Source organism: Cetorhinus maximus, chromosome 23, assembly GCF_964194155.1.
Source record: "Cetorhinus maximus chromosome 23, sCetMax3.hap1.1, whole genome shotgun sequence".
NCBI classification, from domain to species: domain Eukaryota; kingdom Metazoa; phylum Chordata; class Chondrichthyes; order Lamniformes; family Cetorhinidae; genus Cetorhinus; species Cetorhinus maximus.
In genome coordinates this window covers 53020497-53042670 of record NC_135901.1, presented here as the reverse complement: position 1 = coordinate 53042670, position 22174 = coordinate 53020497, and the positions used below count along the sequence as shown (strand labels likewise).

The following is a 22174-nucleotide window of genomic DNA, read 5'->3' as shown; positions in this document are numbered from 1 at the left end:
GTACGGTTTCTCCCCAATGTGAACAGTGCTTTTTCCTTCCATTTTCAAAATCCAATGATATTCAGGTTACCACAAATTTGGCGAATCCATCAGATCCTGATGTGATGTTTTATTTCACTTCCCCAAATTAAAATCCTCCCCTCCTAATACTCTGTGAAATTGATTTAAAACAGAAAAAAAGGAGTGAGAGAGAACCCACAAAAACACAAAGGCAGGTTGTGAAATTGAGCTGAATGAATCTGGGAATTTGTGGGGCCGGCACTAGGAAAATGTGACCATGAAAGCTGCTGGATTGTCATAAAAACCCAACAGGTTCACTAATGTCCTACAGGGAAGGGAACCTGGCACTCGGTCTGGGCCTACACAAGACTCTGGACTCCATCGGAGCAAATAGAGAGAGAGGTTGGAGAGGTATTGGATAAAACAAAGGGATAAACTCTAAATCTCCATCCCTAGAAGGACCAGGGTAACAGGTGTAGGTGAACACCATCACCTCCAAGTTCCCCTCCAAGTCACACACCGTCCTGACTTGTCTGACATCCAGTACTGGATTAATAGAAATTTCCTCCATTTAAGTATTGAGAAGACGAAAGCCATTGTCTTCAGTCCTCGCTACAAACTCCACTCCATAGTCATTGGCTCCATCCCTCTACCTTGCTGGGAGTTGGAGCAGAGCCGACCTGTGGGAGATACTCGGGAGATGAGAAGCGCCTAGAAATACAGGTCGGGGATTCGAGTGAGGCCTACCTTGCTGGGAGTCAGAGCAGAGCAGACCTGCAGGAGACAGTGGGGAGCTGAGGAGCCCCTATAAATACAGATGGGGGATTTGAGTGAGGAGTGTCTATAAATACAGACTGAGGATTCGAGTGAGGAGTGTCTATAAATACAGACAGGATATTTGAGTGAGGAACACATATAAATACAGACCGGGGATTTGAGTGAGGAACGCCTATAAATACAGACCGGGGATTTGAGTGAGGAGTGTCTATAAATACAGAGTGAGGATTTGAGTGAGGAGTGTCTATAAATACAGACTGGGGATTTGAGTGAGGAACGTTTATAAATACAGACGGGGGATTTGAGTGAGGAGCGTCTATAAATATAGAGTGAGGATTTCAGTGAGGAGTGTCTATAAATACAGACTGAGGATTCGAGTGAGGAGTGTCTATAAATACAGACAGGATATTTGAGTGAGGAACACATATAAATACAGACCGGGGATTTGAGTGAGGAACGCCTATAAATACAGACCGGGGATTTGAGTGAGGAGCGTCTATAAATACAGACCGAGGATTTGAGTGAGGAGCGTCTATAAATACAGAGTGAGGATTTGAGTGAGGAGTGTCTATAAATACAGACTGGGGATTTGAGTGAGGAACGTTTATAAATACAGACAGGGGATTTGAGTGAGGAGCGTCTATAAATACAGACGGGGGATTTGAGTGAGGAACGTCTATAAACACAGACGGGGTATTTGAGTAAGGAACATCTATAAATACAGACCGGGGATTTGAGTGAGGAGCGTCTATAAATACAGACGGGGGATCTGAGTGAGGAATGGGCTGTTTCACTGTTGCAGCTGCTGTGAGGCAGCAGGAGAGGGGGGAAAGAGGCAACTGTGATGTCACAGGAAGCTGGTACGTTGATTGGTTGGTAAGTGCTCAGTCTAAGGGACAGTGTGTGAGAAACCAACTTAGGACAGGCGAGTTCAGGTAGATCTATAAATAAAAATAACTAAAACTTTACAATCATAATCCAAAATTTGAAAACTTTAAAACTCAAATAAAACAACAAAGATTTTAAACAAGCAATAAAATAGAGTTACTTAAATCAACATCTAATACACATCCATTGTAGTTAAGAAGCATATAATCTTTAGTTGTCAGTGATGCTAGCATTCAGTAAACACAGTAAATTGTAGCATACATAGGAAGAAAGTAATTAAAGTAAATTAACTAAATAACATAAGTTAGAATGGTAGGACAGGGGTTATGTTGCAGCTGTGACACGTGGGAGCTTTTGGATGCCAAGGCGATCCATGACAAACACGTCTGCAGGAAGTGTAAGCAGCTTGAGGAATTCCGGATCAGGATTATTGATCTGGAAATCGAAATGCAGACACTGTGCAACATAAGGGATGGGGAGAAATACCTGGATACTTTGTTCCAGAAAACAGTCATACCTCTTAGAAGAGGGTCATCTGTTTTGATCAGCAGTGAGGGACAGGAGGATGTGACTGTCAGTGAGGCAGGTAGTGGGACTGAGCAGGCAGGAGTGGAGGGGCCTCAGACTTTGCAAGTGTCAAACAGGTTTGAGGTGCTCACAACCTGTGTGGATGAAAGTGAAATGTGCAAGGTGGATGAGCTGGCTGGCCATGATACTGTGGTACAGGAAGCCATTCACGCAGGGGGAGCAAAAAGGAATGTAGTGGTAGTAAGGGATAGTATAGTGAGGGCATTGACACTGTTTTCTGCAGCAAAAAGTGAGAGTCCAGACGGCTGTGTTGCCTGCCCAGTGCCAGGGTTCGGGACATCTGCTCAGGGCTGGAGAGGGACTTGCAATGGGAGGGGGAGAATCCAGTTGTCGTGGTCCATGTACGTACCAATGACATAGGTAGAACTAGGAAAGAGGTTCTGTAAATTCAGTGTAAGGAGATAGGCACCAAATTATGTAGCAGAAACTCAAAGGTAATAATCTCTGGATTATTACCTGAGGCACGTGCAATTTGGCATCGGGCAAATAAGATTAGCGAGACCAATGCGTGGCTCAAAGATTGGTGTGGGAGAAGTGGGTTCCGGTTTGTGGGGCACTTGTATCTGTGTTGGGGACAGTGGGGGCTGTACCGTTGGGATGGTTTACACCTGAACTGTGCTGGGATGAGTGTCCTTGCAAATCGCATAGTTAGGGAAGTAGAGAAGGCTTTAAACTGAACAAGAGCAGTGAGGGATCAAGCTTGGGTAGAGGTAGCAATTCAAGGTGTAGAGTCAAGACAGGAGAGCAAAATAGTAATATGAGAAATGATGGTCAGAGAATGGCAGGAAAGGACTGAGAGAAAAAGCATAAGAAGAAATCAACAGTCAAGACTAGATGTTACAACGGTAACAAAAATATAAGACTCAAAGCTCTCTATCTGAATGCACATAGCATTCAAAACAAAGTAAATGAATTGATGACCCACACAGAAGTAAATAAATATGATCTGATAGTAATTATGGATATGCGGCTGCAGGACAACTAAGATTGGGTCCTTAATATTGAGGGGTACATGACATTCAAGGAGAATAGGAAGCTCAGTAAAGGTGTATGGGTAGCATTGTTAATCAAAGAGGGCATTGGTGCAATAGTTAGAGATGACCTTGGATCAGGAGATCAGGATGTAGAATCGGTTTGGGTGGAGATGAGGAATAGTAGGGGAAAAATAGTCATTAGTGGGAGTGGTAGACGGGCCGCTAACAGCAGCCATAGTGTAGGACAAAGTATTCAAGAGAAAATATTGTGTGCTTGTGATAAAGGGACGGCAATAATCATAGGTGATTTTAATCTACACATTAACTGGAAGTATCAGATTGGCAGTAATAGCCTGGGTGAGGAGTTCTTAGAATGCTTTTGAGATAGTTTCTTAGAGCAGCATGTTCAGAAGCCAATCAGAGAGCAGGTTATATTTGACTTGGTATTGTGTAATGTAACAGGATTAAGTAATGACCTCAGAGTAAGGGCACTGCTAGGTAGCAGCGAGCACAATATGGTTGACTTTTACATCCAGTTTGAAAGGGAGAAGAGTGGGTCACAGACTAGTATCTTAAACTTAAATAAGGGCAACTTTGTGGGGATGAAAGCTGAGCTAGCTGAAGTGAAATGGGAAACTAGCCTAGAGGATAGATGAATAGAGAAGCAGTGGCAGGCATTTAAGGGGATATTTCAGAGTATTCAGAATGAATCCCGACCATATAGAAAAATTATAAGGGGAGGACCCACCATCTGTGGTTAACTAAAGAAGTTAAGGAAAGCTTCAAGCTTAAGGAAAAAGCATACAACTCCGCAAAGATGAGCAGCAGGACAGATGATTGGACAGAATATAAAGAACAGTCGAAAATGGCTAAAAGGTTAATCAGGAGAAAGAAATTAGAGTGTGAGAGGAAGTTTGCTAGAAATGTAAAAATGGATAGCAAGTGTTTCTACAGGTGCTTAAAAAGGAAAAGAGTGAGCAAAGTGAGTGTTGGTCCTCTAGAGGGTGACAGTGGGGAGTTAATAGTAGATAAGGAAATGGTGGAAGAAATGAATAATATTTTGCTTCTGTGTTCAATATAAAGGATACAAAAAACATTCCAGTAATAGCTGCAAATCAGAAGGTGACAGGAGAAAGGAACTTGGTGAAATTGAAATCACTGGGGAAATGGTACTGAGCAAATTGAAGGAGCTGCTGATGTCAAGTCTCTGGGACCCAATGAACTACATCCTTGGGTCTTAAAAGAGGCGGCTAATGCGGTAGTCAGTGCGCTGGTGTTAATTTTCCAAAATTCGCTCGATTTTGGAAAGGTTCCATCAGATTGGAAAGTAGCAAATATAACCCCTCTATTCAAGAAGGGAGGGAGGCAGAAAACAGGAAACTATAGGCCAGTTAGCTTGACGTCTGTCGTGGGGAAGTTATCAGAATCAATCATTAAGGAGATTATAGCTGGGCACTTAGAAGAGCTCAAGGCAATCGGGAAGAGTCAGCATGGTTTTGTGAAAGGAAAATCCTGTTTAACCAACTGATTGGAGTTTTTTTGAAGGAGTAACATGCGCAATGGATAAAGGGGAGCCTGTAGATGTACTGTACTTGGATTTTCAGAAGGCTTTTGAGAAGGTGCCACATCAAATTATTATGGAAAATAAAAGCGCATGGTGTAGGGGGTAACTTATTAGCATGGATAGGAGATTGGCTGGCTGTCAGAAAGCAGAGAGTGTGTGTAAATGGGTCTTTTTCTGATTGGCAGGATGTGACGAGTGGAGTCCCACAGGGGTCTGTGCTGGGGCCTCAACTTTTTATGATTTACATCAATGACTTAGAGGAGGGGAGTGAAGACATGGTCGCTAAATTGGCAGATGGCACAAAGATAGCAAGGAAAGTATGTTGTGAAGAGGACACGAGGAGGTTGCAGATGGATATAGATAGGTTGAATGAGTGGCCAAAGATCTGGCAAATGGAGTAAAATGTGGGAAAATGTGAAGTTGGTCACTTTGGCAGGAAGAACAAAAAAGCAGAGTATTGCTTAAATGGAAAATGGCTGCATAATTCTGAGGTGCAGAGGGACCTAGGTGTTCTAGTAAATGAGTCACAAAAAGTTTGTATGCAGGTACAGCAAGTAATTAATAAGGCTAATGGAATGCTATCCTTTGTTAGGAGAGGGGTTGAACATAAAAGTAAGGATGTTATGCTTCAGTTGTACAGGACTGCACCTTGAATTCTGTGTGCAGTTTTGGTCTCCTTATTTAAGGAAGGATATAAATGCATTGGAGGCGGTTCAAAGGATGTTCACTAGATTGATATCTGGAATGCGTGGGCTGTCTTATGAGGAAAGGTTGGACAGACTGGGCTTGTTTCCACTGGAGTTTAGAGGAGGGAGGAGTGATTTGATTGAAGTATACAAGATCTTGAATGGCCTTGACAAGGTGGACATGGAAAGGATGTTTCCTCTTGTGGGTGAGTCCAGAACTAGGGGGCACTGTTTCAAAATTAGGGGGTTGCCCTTTTAGGACAGAGATGAGGATAATTTTTTCTCTCAGAGGGATGTGCGAATGGGAACTCTCTGCCTTAGAAGGCAGTGGAGGCACGATCATTGAATATTTTTAAGACACAGGTAGATCGATTCTTGTTAGGCAAGGGAATCAAAGGTTATCGAGGTTAGATGGGAATGTGGAAATTCAAAGACAACAAGATCAGTCATGATCTTATTGAATGGCACAGCAAGCTTGAGAGGCCAAATGTTCTGCTCCCGTTCCTATTCCATATGTTCTTATGGCGTCTCTCCAGTATGAATTCGCTGGTGTATTTGTAAGTGGGATGACTGAGTGAATCCCTTCCCACACATGGAGCAGGTGAATGGTCTTTCCCCAGCATGAAACCGTTGGTGTCTCAGCAGGCCAGCTGGCTGAGTGAATCCCTTCCCACACACAGAGCAGGTGAACGGTCTCTCTCCAGTGTGAATTTGCTGGTGTGTTCGGAGCCTGGATGACTGCGTGAATCCCTTCCCACACTCAGAGCAGGTGAACGGTCTCTCCCCAGTGTGAACCCACTGGTGTATCAGCAGGTCAGATGACTGAGTGAATCTCTTCCAACACTCAGAGCAGACGAACGGTCTCTCCCTATTGTGAATTCGCTGGTGTGTTCGCAGGTGGAATGATTGAGTGAAACCATTCCCACATTCAGAGCAACTGAATGGTCTCTCCTCAGTGTGAATTCGCTGGTGTGTTCGCAGGTTGGCTGACAGAGTGAATCCCTTCCCACACTCGGAGCAGGTGAACGGCCTCTCCCCAGTGTGACTGCGTCGATGGATTTCCAGCTGGGATGGGTAATTGAATCCTTTCCCACAGTCCTCACATTTCCACAGTTTCTCCATGGTTCAAGTGCCCTGTGTCTCTCCAGGTTTGATGATCAGTTGAATCCTTGTCCACACATAGAACACGTATACAATTTCCCCCTGCTGTGAATGGTTTGATGTTATTTCAGGCTGCGTAACTGGTTAAAGCTCTTTCCACAGTCAGTTCACTGGAACACTCTCACTCGGGTGTGTGTGTCTCGGTGCTTTTCCACTCACACTGATGTTTGAAATCTTTTCCCACAGAAAGAACAAACATTTCTCTTTGCACATTCAAAGACGATAATATTCAGGTCCTGATGAATCGAGTGACTCGGTCAGATCTTGATGTGATGTTTGCTTTGAGTTCCCCCTCTGTAAATCCTCCCCTTCCGATACCCTGTAAAAGGGGTTTACAAATGTGATCACTGTAAGAACAGGATAGAAATTCAGAGCAGACAATTCTCATTTCTATGGAACATTATTTCCTATCTTCTTCTCCCAAAGCTGCAAATCCCTGTCCCACACATTCTCCCTCCTCCCTGTGCTGAAGCCAAACAGAGTTTTGGATAATTCTTCCTGTATCTTTTAAACAAATTTGTCCAACTGAAGATAACAATATGTTTCATCATTCATTTCAGTCATTACTCATGACAAAACATTAATCTGAAACTCCCTGACCGACCACACAGAATAGCAGACGTTCACCTTGTGTCCAAAACTTACTATGTGGAGATTTAATGAGTGATTGTGAAGGTGGTTTCTCCAAACCTCCCAGGATTTCGTTCCTTCCTTCTCTCCCTCTCTAACTAAGTTAAACCTGGGATCAGTCTCATGGTCTATTCTGGTTACTGCTTCTCTTCCTGATGACTAACTAACTCCAATTAAATACTGAGAAGACTGAAGACACTGTTTTCAGTCCCTGCTCCAATCTCCATTCCCTAGATACCATCTCCATCCTTCTCCCTGGGAACAGTCTGAGATTAAACCAGTCTGTTTATAATCTCGGTGTTACATTTGATCTCGAGATCAGATTCTGACCTCATATCTGTGCCATCACAAAAATCGCCTGTTTCCACCTCTGTAACATTACCCGCCCTCACCCTGTCTCAGCGCATCTGCTGCTGAAACCCTCATCACTGCCGTTGTTACCTCCAGACTTGAACGATTATCCCAACACACTCCTGGCTGGTCTCCCACATTCTGCTCTCCGTAAATGTGAAGCCATCCAAAAGTCTGCTGTCCATGTCTTCAGTCGTAGCAAGTCCTGTTCCTCTGTCACCCTCTGCTTCCTGACCTGCCTTGGATCCCGGTCAAGCAACAGCTTGATTTTAAAATTCTCATCCTTGTTTTCAAATCCCTCCATGGCCGCGCCCCTCCCTTTCTCTGTAATTTCCTCCAGCCCCACAACCCTACGAGATATCTGCACTGCTCGAATTCTGATAGCTTGTACATTGTCCATTTTAATCGCTCCAGCATTAATGACCTTGCCTTATGTTCCCTCGTTCCCAAATTCTGAAATTCTCTCCCTACACATCTCCCTCTGTCTACCACGTTTTCCCCCTTTAAGACACTTGAGTATTGCCAAAAAAAGAGACATTCTGTCAAAACCTTTTATCTTGTACTCATCAGGACAGGCGCAAGAACATCAAATTTAAAAGATTATCAGTCGGGCTCATAATGGGGCTCACTTATGCTTGCTATAAGCTGCATGTATTCATACACAGGGAACTGTCCACTGCAGACAGAAGGTGCATGTCCAGGGATGGGGCTGTTTGTTGAATTAAACAAAAGCATGGAGGATGATAGCTCTTTGGTGAATACTCCATGGTAATGCCTTGACCAATCGGAGCTAACTGGCCAAACCAGTCAACACCCATTCCTCGTGCAGCATAAATTGTTATTCGCTGAGAAATTTGTTTTTCTTGCATCTGTCCAGAGGAGTGCAACATGAAATATCAGCAATATGTCTCCCTTTTTCAGCAATAATTAAATTCTGTACTGCTGAGTGACTGTGGGTTTATAATTCTATTGCTGCTGATCTAAAACTCCTGGTGAACACACATTTTATGAACGTCTCCCTCGGGCTGTTGCTCATTGTCCCCGTGAGGATGGCAGCCGCGCATGCGCCCTGTAGAATATTGGCCAATCTCCACATTCCCCCTATAAAGATGGCGGCCGTTAACTCGGGTCTTTCTCCCGCAGCTCCGAGCAAACCCGTGAACGGTGGCTGCTTATTGAGGGTTTGGGGCCGACACCGTGAGTTTATGAAGCTTCCAAATTCACCCGTCAACCCTATCTCTATTCACGGGTTTATTTTCGATTCTGCATCCGCACTCGGTCTTTGTAAAACCCGCATTTTAAATCCGCTCGCTCGAGTTCACTTACCGTCTGTCTCCACGGACTGCGCATGTTCCGACTCCAAATGACTGGCGGCAGCTCCGGACCAATAGGAATAAGGGGCGGGGTTGGATGACCGAAGGGGAGCAGCAGGTCCTTCAGCCAATCGGAGTGAGAGGCGGAGCCTGCTGGGAATGGAGCATGCGCAATGTGGGCGGGGGAACCAGGATGAAGGCGGTGAATTTTTTTCCAATAATTGATATAGATTTTTCTTTTCCCACCTATTTCCATTATTTTTAAATGTATTTCCATCCATTGTTTTATCTCTACCTTTTAGCCTATTTCAATCCCTTCCCCCCACACCCACTAGGGCTGTCTGTACCTTGCTCGTCCTGCTTTCTACCCTTAATTAGCACATTCCTTAGATAATATCACCACCTTCAACACCTCTTTGCACTTTTGTCTGTGACATCTTTTGGTTATCTCCACCTATCACTGGCCCTCTATCCAGCTCTACTTGTCCCACCCCCCTTAAACCAGCTTATATTTCACCTCTCTTCTATTTTTACTTGGTTCTGTTGAAGAGTCATATGGACTCGAGACGTTAACTGTGTTCCTCTCCGCAGATGCTGTCAGACCTGCTGAGTTTTTCCAGGTATTTTTGTTTTTGTTGCGGTGGAATTTAAAGTCCAGCGGGTGAGAAAGGGCCGAGTGCAGGAGAGGAATGGAGCCGGAGGGTGGACTGGGAGGGTTCACATAGCCCCGGTGTAGGACACCAAACCCGGATTACAAACTCCCGGAGCCCAGTTTATACCGAGTGTTTGGAAACTCCTTTTACAGGGGGTTAGAAGGGGAGGATTTACACACAGCAAACTCAAACCAAGAGAAATATTTGTCTCTTTGGACTGACATGCTGAAACACATTGAATTCACACTGGCTAGAGGCTGTTCAGTTGCTCACAGTGTGGTAAGAGGTTCAGGACATCACCCCACCTGCTGGGACATTAGCACATTCACACTGACAAGAGACCTTTTAATTTAAGTGTGAGAAGTCCTTTAAAAGGTGTGGGGAACCTTGCGGGGAGATTTGCTAGTGCTGTTGGTGGGCTCTTAAACTAATTTGGCATGAGGGTGGGATACAGAGTGGAGGTATAGTAGGGGGTGATGTACATACAAGTATATAAGAAAAAACAAGTCAGTCTAGAAGGCAGGGTGTACAAAGTCAAGTTAAGGCACAAGGCAACATGGCAAGGCTGGATGACATTTATTTTAATGTAAGGAGTGTTGTGAGTAAGGCAGATGAGTTGCAGATGCTGATTAACACATGGGGATATGATATCATTGCTATCACGGCAACATGGCTGAGGGAGGGGCAGGACTGGCAGCTCAATATTCCGAGGTATAGAATCTTCAGGTGAGACAGGAAGGGGGCGGAGGTTGTAAAAGAGATGGTGGTGTCACAATATTGATCAAGGAGTCAATTAGTGCAGTAAGGAGGGATGGTATCTTAGAAGGTTCCTTAAATCAGGCCGTATAGGTAGAACTTAAAAACAAAAAGGGGGCAATCACATTGTTGGAAGCATCCTATAGACCCCCAAACAGTCAGGGAGAGATAGAAGGGCAGATATGTAGGCAAATCACAGAAGTGTCAAAAGAATAGGGTAATAACAGTCGGGGATTTCAACTTCCCCAATATTAACTGGGATAGACAAAGTGTGAAAGACTTTGAGGGGGCTGAATTCTTCAAATGTATCCAGGAGAGATTTTTAAGCCAGCACATAAAAAGTCCTACAAGAGAGGTGCTGGACCTTCTTTTAGAGAACAAAGCTGGGCAAGTTGTAGAAGTGTCAGTGGGGGAGCAGTTCAGTGATAATGACCAAAACTCAATAAGATTTTAAGTAGTTATGGAAAAGGACGAAGATGGATCGAAAATAAGGGTTTTGAATTGGGGGAAGGCCAATTTCAATATGATAAGACAGGACCTGGTCAAAGTGGACTGGGAGCAGTTACTTGTAGGAAAATCAACATCAGAGCAGTGGGAGTCATTCAAAAAGGAAATAGTGAGAGTGCAGGGCCAACATTTTCCCACAAAGGACCAACAAGTCCAGAGAAACCGGGATGTTGAGGAATTGACAGGATTAGATAAGGGGGGAAAAATGGGAAGCTTATGGTACAAACCGAGGGCTCAAAAGAGCAGGAGCCCTTGATGGGTTGAGAAAGTGCAGGGGGTTACTTAAAAAAAGAAATTAGGAAGGCGAAGAGGGGGCATGAAAAACTCAGCTGGGTGAAATAAGTTAAAATCCAAAGGCATTTTATAAGTATATTCAGGGCAAGAGGATAACCAGGGAAAGATTAGGGCCCATCAGGGACCAAAATGGCAATCTGTGTGAGGAGCTGGAAGATGTAGGTGAGGTTTGAAATGAGTACTTTGCATCTGTATTAACTATACAGAAGGATGGTGTAGGTATAGAAATCTGGGAGGGGGACTGTGATATACTTGAACAAATGAGTATTGAGAGGGAGGAGGTATTAGCGGTTTTATTGGGACTTAAAAGTGTATTAATCCCCAGGCCCAGATGAGATGTATCCCAGGTGCTGTGGGAGTCAAGGGGGGAGATTGCAGGGGCACAGACATTAATTTTCAAATCCACTCTGGTCACAGGAGAAGTACGAGAGGACTGGAGGACAGCTAATGTGGTACCATTATTAAAGAAGAATGGTAGGGATAAACCAGGGAGCTAATAGGCCAGTGAGTCCAACATCAGTGGTAGGGAAACTTTTGGAAACATTCTGAGGGACAGAATTAATCCCCACGTGGAGAGGCAAGGATTAATCAAGGATAGTCAGCATGGCTTTGTCGGTGAGAGATCATGTCTAACAAATTTGATTGAATTTTTCGAGGAGGTAACGAGGTGTGTAGATGAGGGTAGTTCAATTGATGTAGTCCACATGGAATTCTCTGAGGCTTTTGACAAGGTCTGGCCTGGGAGACAGGTCCAGAAGGTAAGAGCCCATGTGATCCAGGGCAATTTGGCAAATTGGATCCAGAATTAGCTCAGTGTCAGGAGGCAGAGGGTGATGGTCAAAGGTTGTTTTTGTGACTGGAAGCCTGTGTCCAGTGGCGTACTGCAGGGTTAGGTGCTGGGTCCCTTGTTGTTTTTAGTGGACATTAATGATGTACACATGAATGTAGGAGGTATGATCAGTAAGTTCACAGGTAACACAAAAAAATCACTATTGTAGTAACTAGCGAGGAGGAAACCCTTAGACTAGAGGACAATATAGACAGGCTGGTCAGATGGGCAGGACAGTGGAAAATGGAATTTAATCCCAAAAAGTGTGAGGTGATGCATTTTCGGAAGACTAACTAGGCAAGGGAGTACATGATGAATGGTAGGACCCGAGGAAGTACAGACCCTTGGTGTACATGTCTATAGATCCTTGAACATAAGAACATAAGTACTAGGAGCAGGAGTGGGCAATTCAGCCCCTCGAGCCTGCCCCGCCATTCATTACGATCATGGCTGATCTCATTTTGGCCTCAACTCCAATTTCCCTCCCTCTCCCCAGAACCTTTCAACCCATTACTAATTAAGTCCGTGTGGTGAAGGTGCTCGCACAATGCTGTTAGGTAAGAAGCTATAGTTTATTCACCCAGCGATGGGGAAGGGACATTGTTGTTGTTGATTTGGAGAAATATCAATTTGTCTTTATATCACATATTAATTGTTATATAGTTTACCAAGATATTTCACAGAAATGTTAGAAACCAAGGAGATACTCGGGCAGGTGGCCAATAATTTGGTCAAAGAGGTTGGTCTGAAGGAGTATCTTAAAGGATGCAAATGAGGTAGAGAGATGGAGAGGTTTAGGGAGGGAATTCTAGAGTCTTGGAAACTGACAGAATGGCAACCAGTGATGGAATTATTAAAATCAGTAATTCTTGAATTCGAGAAGAGCAGATATCGTGGGGGGATTGTGAGGCTGGAGGAGGTTACAGAGATAGAAATGATCACAACCATGGAGAAAAACAAGGATGAGAATGTGAAAATTTAGGTGCTGCTTAAATGAGTGCCTTCAAATCATTTGTATAGTTTGTGAATGGTTGTGGGCCAAGCACTGATCCTTGCAGTATCCCACAAATAACTGCCTGTCATCCTGAGAATGAGACATTTATTCCGACTCTGTTTTCTGTCTGTTCACCAATTCTCAATCTATAACAGGATAATACCCCAATCCCATGCACTTGAATTCTGTTTACTGACAGCCTGTGCTTTGTTTAGTAACCTTCTCTCTCTGTCTCTCCTACTACTCTCTCTCTTTCGCTCTCTGTCACATTGAATTCTCCAGCCCAGCGAGTTGTGGATGCTCCATCATTGAATATATTTCCGAGTGAGTTGGAGAGATTTTTGGTCTCTCAGGGAGTTGAGGGATATGGGGAGAGGGCGGGAAAGTGGAGTTGAAGCCCAAGATCAGCCACGATCGTATTGAATGGTGGAGCAGGCTCGATGGGGTGTTAGGACTTCTCTTGTTCCTATTTCGTATGTTCTTATGGAGGCCAGAGTCTTGTATAGGCCCAGACCGGGTGGCAGGTTCCCACCCCTGATGGACATTAGTGAACCAGTTGGATTTTTATGACAATCCAGCAGTTTTTTGTTCACTTTTTCCCAGTGCCGGCCTCACAAATTACCAGATTCATTCAGCTCAATTTCACAACCTGCCTTTGTGTTTTTGTGGGTTCTCTCTCACTCCCTTTTTTCTGTTTTAAATCAATTTCACAGGGTATTAGAAGGGGAGGATTTGAAATCGGGAAACTGAAACCAAAGAACACAACAGATCTGATGGAGTCGCCTAATTTATCGTAAGCTGAATATCATCAGATTTTGAACATGGAAGGAAAAAGCACCGTTCACAGTGGGGAGAAACCGTACACGTGTTCTGTGTGTGGACGAGGCTTCAGCCAATCATCTGACCTGATGGAGCATAAATGCAGTCACAATGGAGAGAAACCGTGGAAATGTGGGGACTGTGGGAAGAGATTCAAATCCCCATTGGAACTGGGAACGCATTGGTGCACTCACACTGGGGAGAGACCATTCACTTGCTCTGAGCGTGGGAAGGGATTCACTCAATTAGCCAACCTCATGGGACACCAGCGAGTTAACACAGATGAGAGACCTTTTAAATGCCCACAGTGTGAGACGTGCTTCAAAAGTTCTGTGGAACTAAAGTCCCATCAATGTTTTCACACTGATGAGAGACTGTTCAGGTGCTCTCTCTGTGGGACTGGGTTCAGACGATCATCTGAACTCATTGCACACCAGCGAGTCCACACTGTAGAGAGACCGTTCACCTGTTCCAGGTGTGGGAAGGGATTCATTCAGTCATCCAACCTGCTGCTGCACCAGAGAGTTCACACTGGAGAGAGGCCATTTACCTGCTCCGAATGTGGGAAGGGATTCAGTCAGTCATCCGACTGGCTAAGGCACCAGAGAGTTCACACTGGAGAAAGGCCATTTACCTGTTCCGAATGTGGGAAGGGATTCAGTCAGTCATCCCACTGGCTAAGACACCAGAGAGTTCACACTGGAGAGAGGCCATTTACCTGCTCCGAATGTGGGAAGGGATTCAGTCAGTCATCCGGCCTGCTGCTGCACCAGAGAGTTCACACTGGAGAGAGGCCATTTACCTGCTCCGAATGTGGGAAGGGATTCAGTCAGTTATCCCACCGGCTAAGACACCAGAGAGTTCACACTGGAGAGAGGCCATTTACCTGCTCCGAATGTGGGAAGGGATTCAGTCAGTCATCCGGCCTGCTGCTGCACCAGAGAGTTCACACTGGAGAGAGGCCATTTACCTGCTCCGAATGTGGGAAGGGATTCAGTCAGTTATCCCACCGGCTAAGACACCAGAGAGTTCACACTGGAGAGATGCCATTTACCTGCTCCGAATGTGGGAAGGGATTCAGTCAGTCATCCGGCCTGCTGCTGCACCAGAGAGTTCACACTGGAGAGAGGCCATTTACCTGCTCCGAATGTGGGAAGGGATTCAGTCAGTCATCCCACTGGCTAAGACACCAGAGAGTTCACAAGTAACTGTCGTGATGTGATTTTGCTCTTAATAACATTCAGGACTGAAGTATGTTCATTATAGTGTGTTTCTGCAGACATTAATAAACTCCAGCCCACTTAGATAAAAATCAAATAAATCAGCATTGTGTTAAACACAATGCATTGAACCTTTTTTTACTATTTTTAACACGTTAGTTACTTTTTGATAATAAACTCCAGCCCAGTTACACATTCTGTATAAAATTGAAATAAATCAGCTTTGCGATGAACAGTTGAGTCGTTTTGATATCTCTAGCACAAGTTAGTTCCTTTTGAAGGGCTCTCCCTCTGCCCTGTCTCCTCCATCCTCACCTCCAGCAACAAGTGTGAGGAGCTCATGGAGCTTCTTTGTCACTAAGATTGAGACAATCTGATCAGCTGCCTCTGCTGCTTCCCTCCCTTTCACTAGCCCACCGGGACAAACTATCTCTAAAGATCCCTCTTGTCCGAGCCTGAACTCGTGATTAAATGACAAAGGGGATGATGGTGCAAGGCAGCATTGGGTGATAATGAGACAAGGAAATAAACTAATGGGACAAGTGGATAAACAACAGACAGGCCCAGAGGAGAGATAAATGGTAAAAGAAGAACCATTACCAGACCCTACTGTCAGAAAAAATGGGAGCAGTGGTTATGATTTGAAATTGTCAAAATGAATGTTGAGTCCAGAAGGATGTAAAGTGTGCAATGAAAGATGGGCTGCTGTTCCTCGAGCTTCCATTGAGCTTCATTGGAACAGTGCAGGAGGCCGAGGTCAGAGTGGGAGTGGGTGGAGATTAAACTGGTAAATGACCAGGACCTCAGGGTCACGCTTGGAGACTGAAAGGCGATGTTCCACACAGCAGTTACCCAATTGGGATTTAATCTCCTCAAAGTAGAGAAAACCGCACTGTGGTCAGTGAATAGACAATACTGAATAGCAAGAAGTACCAGTAAATCACTGTGCCCCTTGGAAAGTGTTTTGGGCCCTGGAATGAGGGAAGGGAGGAGGTGGACGGGTGCTGCTGCATCTGCTGTGCTTGAATGGAAATGATACACAGTGATGTTCATAAGAACACAAGAAATAGGAGCAGGGTTGGACCAAAAGGTCCCTTGAGCCTGCTCCACCATTAAATGTTCTTCCAGCTCAACTCCATTTTCCCATCCTATCACCATAACCCTTAGTGCCCAAATATTTATGGATTTCCCTCTTGAACATATCAAGATGGAGAACAACAGACTCAGTGCAACTATTAATCTGGGAAATGCACAAACAAGGTCCATGTGAATTACAAATTCACCTCTTAACTGCTTGGTAATCATGTTAAATGAGCTTTACACTGGCCCCATGCTGAAATCTAGTCATTCTCTGACAGGTATTCTTAATGGTATAATTAGCAAATTTAGAATGAAAAATACCCTCCGCTTCACTGTAAGGCTGAGAGACAACTTTGTAATTGATTCATAATGTCACAGAGCGGCTCATTAGATCTGCTCATTTCATCTAATCTTATTTTCAGCTTATGGGAGAATGGCTGAAACAGGGGATGGTGAATAACAGCTCGAAACCACATTCCCTCTCCCACTGCAAGAATGATCCTTACAACATACAGGAATTTGGGACAATGTGACTTTGATGCTCAGATTAGCTCTGCCTCCATTTTATAGGAAGGAGCGAAGCACTGGGGGTGGTGCAAAAAAGATTTACCGGAATGATGGCAGAATTGGAAAATATGTCAAATTCACAGAGATTTAACGGATTGAAAAGTTTTTCTCTGGAAATGAAAGTGAAGGAAGAGCTGACTAAGGCCTTTAAGATAATGAAAGCGGTTGATAGGTTAGACAAGTGGAAGAGTTTTCCACTTGTAGATGGTTGAGAATAAATGTACATTAGTCATCAATAAATCTAATGCACAATTCATATGCAACTTCTTCAATCAGAGATAAAAGCAGAAAATCATGGAAATACTCAGCACATCCAGGAGAATCTGTGAATTGAGAAATAGAGTTAAGTTTTCAAGTCTGCTCACTGATGCAGTGCAATTCTGATGGAAAATCACAGCCCTGAAATTTAAATACATCTTTCACTCTCCACAGACACTGCCAGATCTGCTGAAAATTCCAATATTTTGTTTTTTTATTTCAGATTTACAGCACCACCTTTCTCTAACTGTGGTTGAGAATGTACGGCTCATTCTCAGAAGGGTTTGAGATCCCAGTGTGAGCTGAACACTTATGTTGCAAAATCACACCATGAAATCACACCACCTGAATGTGGAAATGGATTCACCTCGTTATTCCATTTTCTGACACAGCAGCACAGTCATACCTGTGGGAGACCATTCAGATACTTCATGTGTGCAACCCTTTGCTCACTGCCCACCAGCTAACACTCCAGTTTTAGAAGGTCAAAGGATTAGATCCACAATTGCTACATTCCAACTGACAAGACAGAGTTTCAGTCGTCAGAATATGGGGAGAAAAATCACTTGTCTGCGCCGCAGCTGAGACTCCAGTGAGTTCACATCTAACCGTCAGGGTTTGATCTGTTGTTAATTACACCCAGGACAGAACTATGGTGGAGGTGCCGTGCACTATGGTTGCCATATCAATATTAATAATTTTATATATTGGCCCTATGGCGCCAATCATCATCGGATCATTAAACATAATTATCTTTACAGAAAAGGCCTTTCAATGGCGGTACGTTTACCCAGGATTCAGTGGGGGGCAGAATGTGCTCTATCCTCACGACAGGCGGTCCTCGCGCAGGCGCAGTGACTGGTACATGCGCATTGCGATCTCTGACTGGAGCATGCGCAGTCCCATCTGGAGCTGGTGGAAGACGCTGAGAAATGGCGAACACAGGCGAGTAAAAGGAGTCGGTGAGTGGGGAGAGATGGAGGCGGCGGAGTGGGCGGGGAGGCTTCATGAAGACCCTGCAAAGGTCTGAAATCTTGAATAAGAAGCTACCGGTCCTGCGGTTACACCGAACGGAGAGGAGACAATTCCGACCCGCGTCTCCTCTCGGAGACAGGCCCGAGTTAACAACCGCCATCTTCACAGGGGCAATGTGCATCAGGGCGCATGCGCGGCCATCCTGGTCCAGGTAGCAGGAGAAGAGGATGTTGCGCATTTCTATCCTGGACTGACAGGGATGGATTTTGGAAACTCCTTTTACAGGGGTTTAGAAGGGGAGGATTTACACACAGCAAACTCAAACCAGGAGAAATGTTTGTCTCTTAATTTCTATCTTGGACTGACGGTTAGTGTTTCTGTAAATTTCTGATACTGGATCTTCGAAGTTAAGGGTTGACAGATGGGAAACTCAAATCAAATATCAATTCAGATCTGGCAGAGTCACTCGATTCGTGAGGATCTGAATATCATCGGCCTTTAAATCTGGAAGGTAAACAGTTGGCCTGTCTGTCTGTGGGCAAAGGTTACTTGTAGGAGAAAGAATAATTAACTAGGGAAAGCCAACTTCCATAGGGTGAGAATGGATCTGACGCAGTAAAGTGGAATCAAAGGTTGGCAGGAGAAACTGTAATTGAGGAATGGGCTGCCTTAAAGAGGAAATAGATCAGACATAGTAATGACATATTCTTACAAATGAGGAAGGTGTGGCTAACATATCCACAGCTCACTAAATAAGAGAAGAGATTAAGATGAAGATGAATAAGTCTGCTAACAGAGATATCAGGTGGCTAATACAACCGAGAGACAGGATAAAGAAAGAATATTCAGAGAGAAATTGGAAAAAGAAAGTAAGAGAAGCAAAGAGAGAGTATGAGAAGAGACTGGCAGCTAACATGGCAGGAAATCAAAACGCTTTCTCTGGCTTATACCTAGTAACAGGGTGGTAAAAGGAGAAAGGGGCTGATTAGGGATTTAAGCAAAGGTGATTTACCCATTGGGACAGGGGGTATGGATGAGGTATAATTGAATATTTGGCATCTGTCTTTACCAAAGAAGATGATGCTGCACAGGTCATGGTTAAAGAGGAGGGAGTTCAAACACTTGTGGTGTTTAATATTGATAAGGAGAAGGTATTATATAGGCTGTCTGATAAAGTTGACAAGGCACCAGGATTGGATGAGATGTATCCAAGGATACTGAGGGAATTCAGAGTGGAAATTGTGGAGGCACTGAACATATTATTCCAATCTTCTTCAGACCCATGAGTGGTGACAGAGGACAGGAGAATTGCAAATCATACACCTTTGTTCAAAAAGGGTGTAATGATCAGCCCAGCAACTACCAGACCAGTCAGTTTATCCTTGGGAGTGATATTTCTGGACAAAATTAATAGTCACTTAAGCAAATGTGGGCTAATTCAGGAAAGCCAGCACAAGTTTATTAAGGGAAAATCATGTTAAACTAACTTGCTTAAGGTTTTTCAAGAGTTAACAGTGTGGTTCATGAGGGTAATGCTGTTAATGTGGTGTACATGGTCTTCCAAATGGCATTAGGTAAAGTGCCACATAACAGACTTGTGAGCAAAGTTATAGCTCATAGAACAAAATGGGCAGCAGCAACATGGGTACAAAATTAACTGAGTGACAGGAAACAGAGAGAAATGATTTTTCAGAATGGAGGAAGGTTGAAAGTGGATTTCTCCAGGAGTCAGTGTTAGGACTCCTGCTCCTATGACCTAGACCTTAGTGTTCAGGCACAATTTTGAAATTTATGGGCACAGACTGTGTAGAAGGTCCTTTCTCTGGTGGACCTTAGTGAACCAGTTGAGTTTTTGTGACAATCCAGCATCTTTCGTGATCAGTTTTTCCTCGTGCCGGCCCCACAAATTCCCAGATTCATTCAGCTCAGTTTCACAACCTGCCTTTGTGGGTTCTCTCTCACTTCCTCTTTCTGTTTTAAATCAATTCCACAGGATATTAGAAGGAGAGGATTTGCAGTCAGGAAACTGAAACCAAACATCACATCAGGATCTGGTGGAGTTGCACAGTTTATCGTAACCTGAATGTCATCGGATTTTGAACATGGAAGGAAAAAGCACCGTTCACAGTGGGGAGAAACCGTACGTGTTCTGTGTGTGGACGAGGCTTCAGCCAATCATCTAATCTGGCAGGACATAAATGCAGTCCCAACAGGGAGAAACCGTGGAAATGTGGAGACTGTGGGAAGGGATTCAATTGCATGGAAAGACATTGGTGCAGTCAAACAGCAGAGAGACCGTTCATCTGCTCCGACTGTGGGAAGGGATTCACTCGTTCATCCTACCTACTGAAACACCAGCGAGTTCACACTGACGAGAGACCTTTTAAATGCTTGGACTGTGGGAAGTGCTACAAAAGTTCCTGGGAACTGATGTCCCATCAACACGTTTATACTGACGAGAGACTGTTCAGCTGCTCTTACTGTGGGACTGGGTTCAGGCGATCATCTCAACTGACTGTGCACCAACGAATTCACACTGGGGAGAAGCCATTTATCTGTCCCAAGTGTGGGAAGGGATTCACTCAGTCATCCATCCTGCTGAGACACCAGCATGGTCACACTGGAGAGAGGCATTTCACCTGTTCAGAATGTGGGAAGGGATTCACTGATTCATTCCATCTGTTGGCGCACCAGCGAGTTCACAGTGAGGAGAGACCTTTTCAATGTCCAGACTGTGGGAAGTGGTATAAAAGTTCCGGGGACCTGATGTCCCATCAACGTGTTCACACTGACGAGAGACCGTTCAGGTGCTCTCACTGTGGGACTGGGTTCAGGCGATCAGCTAATCTTATTTCACACCAGCGAGTTCACACTGGGGAGAGGCCTTTCACCTGCTCCGTGTGTGGGATGGGGTTTACTCAGTCATCCAACCTCCTGAAACACCAGCGAGTTCACACTGGGGAGATACCATTCACCTGCTTTGAGTGTGGGAAAGGATTCACTCAGTCATCCAACCTGCTGAGACACCAGCAGGTTCATGAGTAACTACAGTGATTGAGTTTTGCAACTGAACCATGTTTCACTGAGGTCTGTTTCTGCTGATGTTAGTAAACTCCAGCCCAGTTATAGTTGTTAATGTCCTGGATAAAAATAAAATCATTAAGCTTTCTATTAAATAGATGATGTTGAATCTTTTTACTATCCCTAAGACATTAGTTCCTTTTGAAGGGCTCTCCCTCTCCCCTGTCTCCTCCATCCTCACCTCCAGCAACAAGTGTGAGGAGCTCATGGAGCTTCTTTGTCACTAAGATTGAGACAATCCGATCAGCTGCCTCTGCTGCTTCCCTCCCTTCCACTAGCCCATCGGGACAAACTTTCTATAAAGATCCCCCACGTCCGAGCTCTGAACCCACATCTTTCTCCAGTTTCTCTCCCATCTCCCCTTCCTGCCCTCTCAGAGCTCACTTTGCCCGTGAGACCCACCTCCTGCTCCATCGACCCTATTCCCGCTAAACTGCTGATCACCCAATTTCCCCATGTTCACTGATATTAATGGTTCTCTCTCTCCTGGTACTGTCCATCTCTCCTTCAAATCTGCCATCATCACCTGTCCTCAATAAAACCAACACTTGACCCCACTATCCTATTAAACTCCCACTCCAGCTCCAACCTCCTTTCACTCTCCAAAGTCCTGATCACCTCCCAAATCCATGTCCACATTTCCCAGAACTCCATGTTTAAATCCCTCCAATAAGATCTCTGTCCCTGTCACGGTATCGAAACAGCTCTTCCCAAAGTCACCAATGACACCCGATGTGAATGTGACAAAGGAAAACTCCCTCATTGTCCTTCTCGGCCTGTCTGCAGCCTCTAACAACGTGGACCTAACCGTCCTCCTCCAATGCCTCTGCACTGGTGGCCAGCTGGGTGGGACATGATGAAACAATGTACAAACAATTCAAGGGCTGACTGACTTCAAGAAATAACCGGGCAGACAGGGAATGTCACCGTTACAACAAGGAGAGTCCGTGGTTTCAGTGAATGAACCGACAAAAGGTGTTGTGGATTATCTAAGACATTCGACATGAGTCAGCTGTGTGATGGAAAAGCAACATTAATGACAAATATGGGGATACAGGAGAGCCCCAAAGACATCTCATCGATAGAAGTTTCTCCCATACATTTGGAGTATTTTGTAGACATTACAGCATTGATTACGATTACAGAATGAACCGTGTGCCTTTGTTTATAATTTCGATCCTGTACGTTCATGCCTATGTAGAAATGGTC

At 44.5% G+C, this 22174-nt stretch overlaps 1 pseudogene; it reads right to left on the bottom strand.

Annotated features, from left to right (window-relative positions):
• LOC144698041 (uncharacterized) overlaps positions 1-22174 on the bottom strand; it is a 55292-nt pseudogene that overhangs the window by 20774 nt on the left and 12344 nt on the right.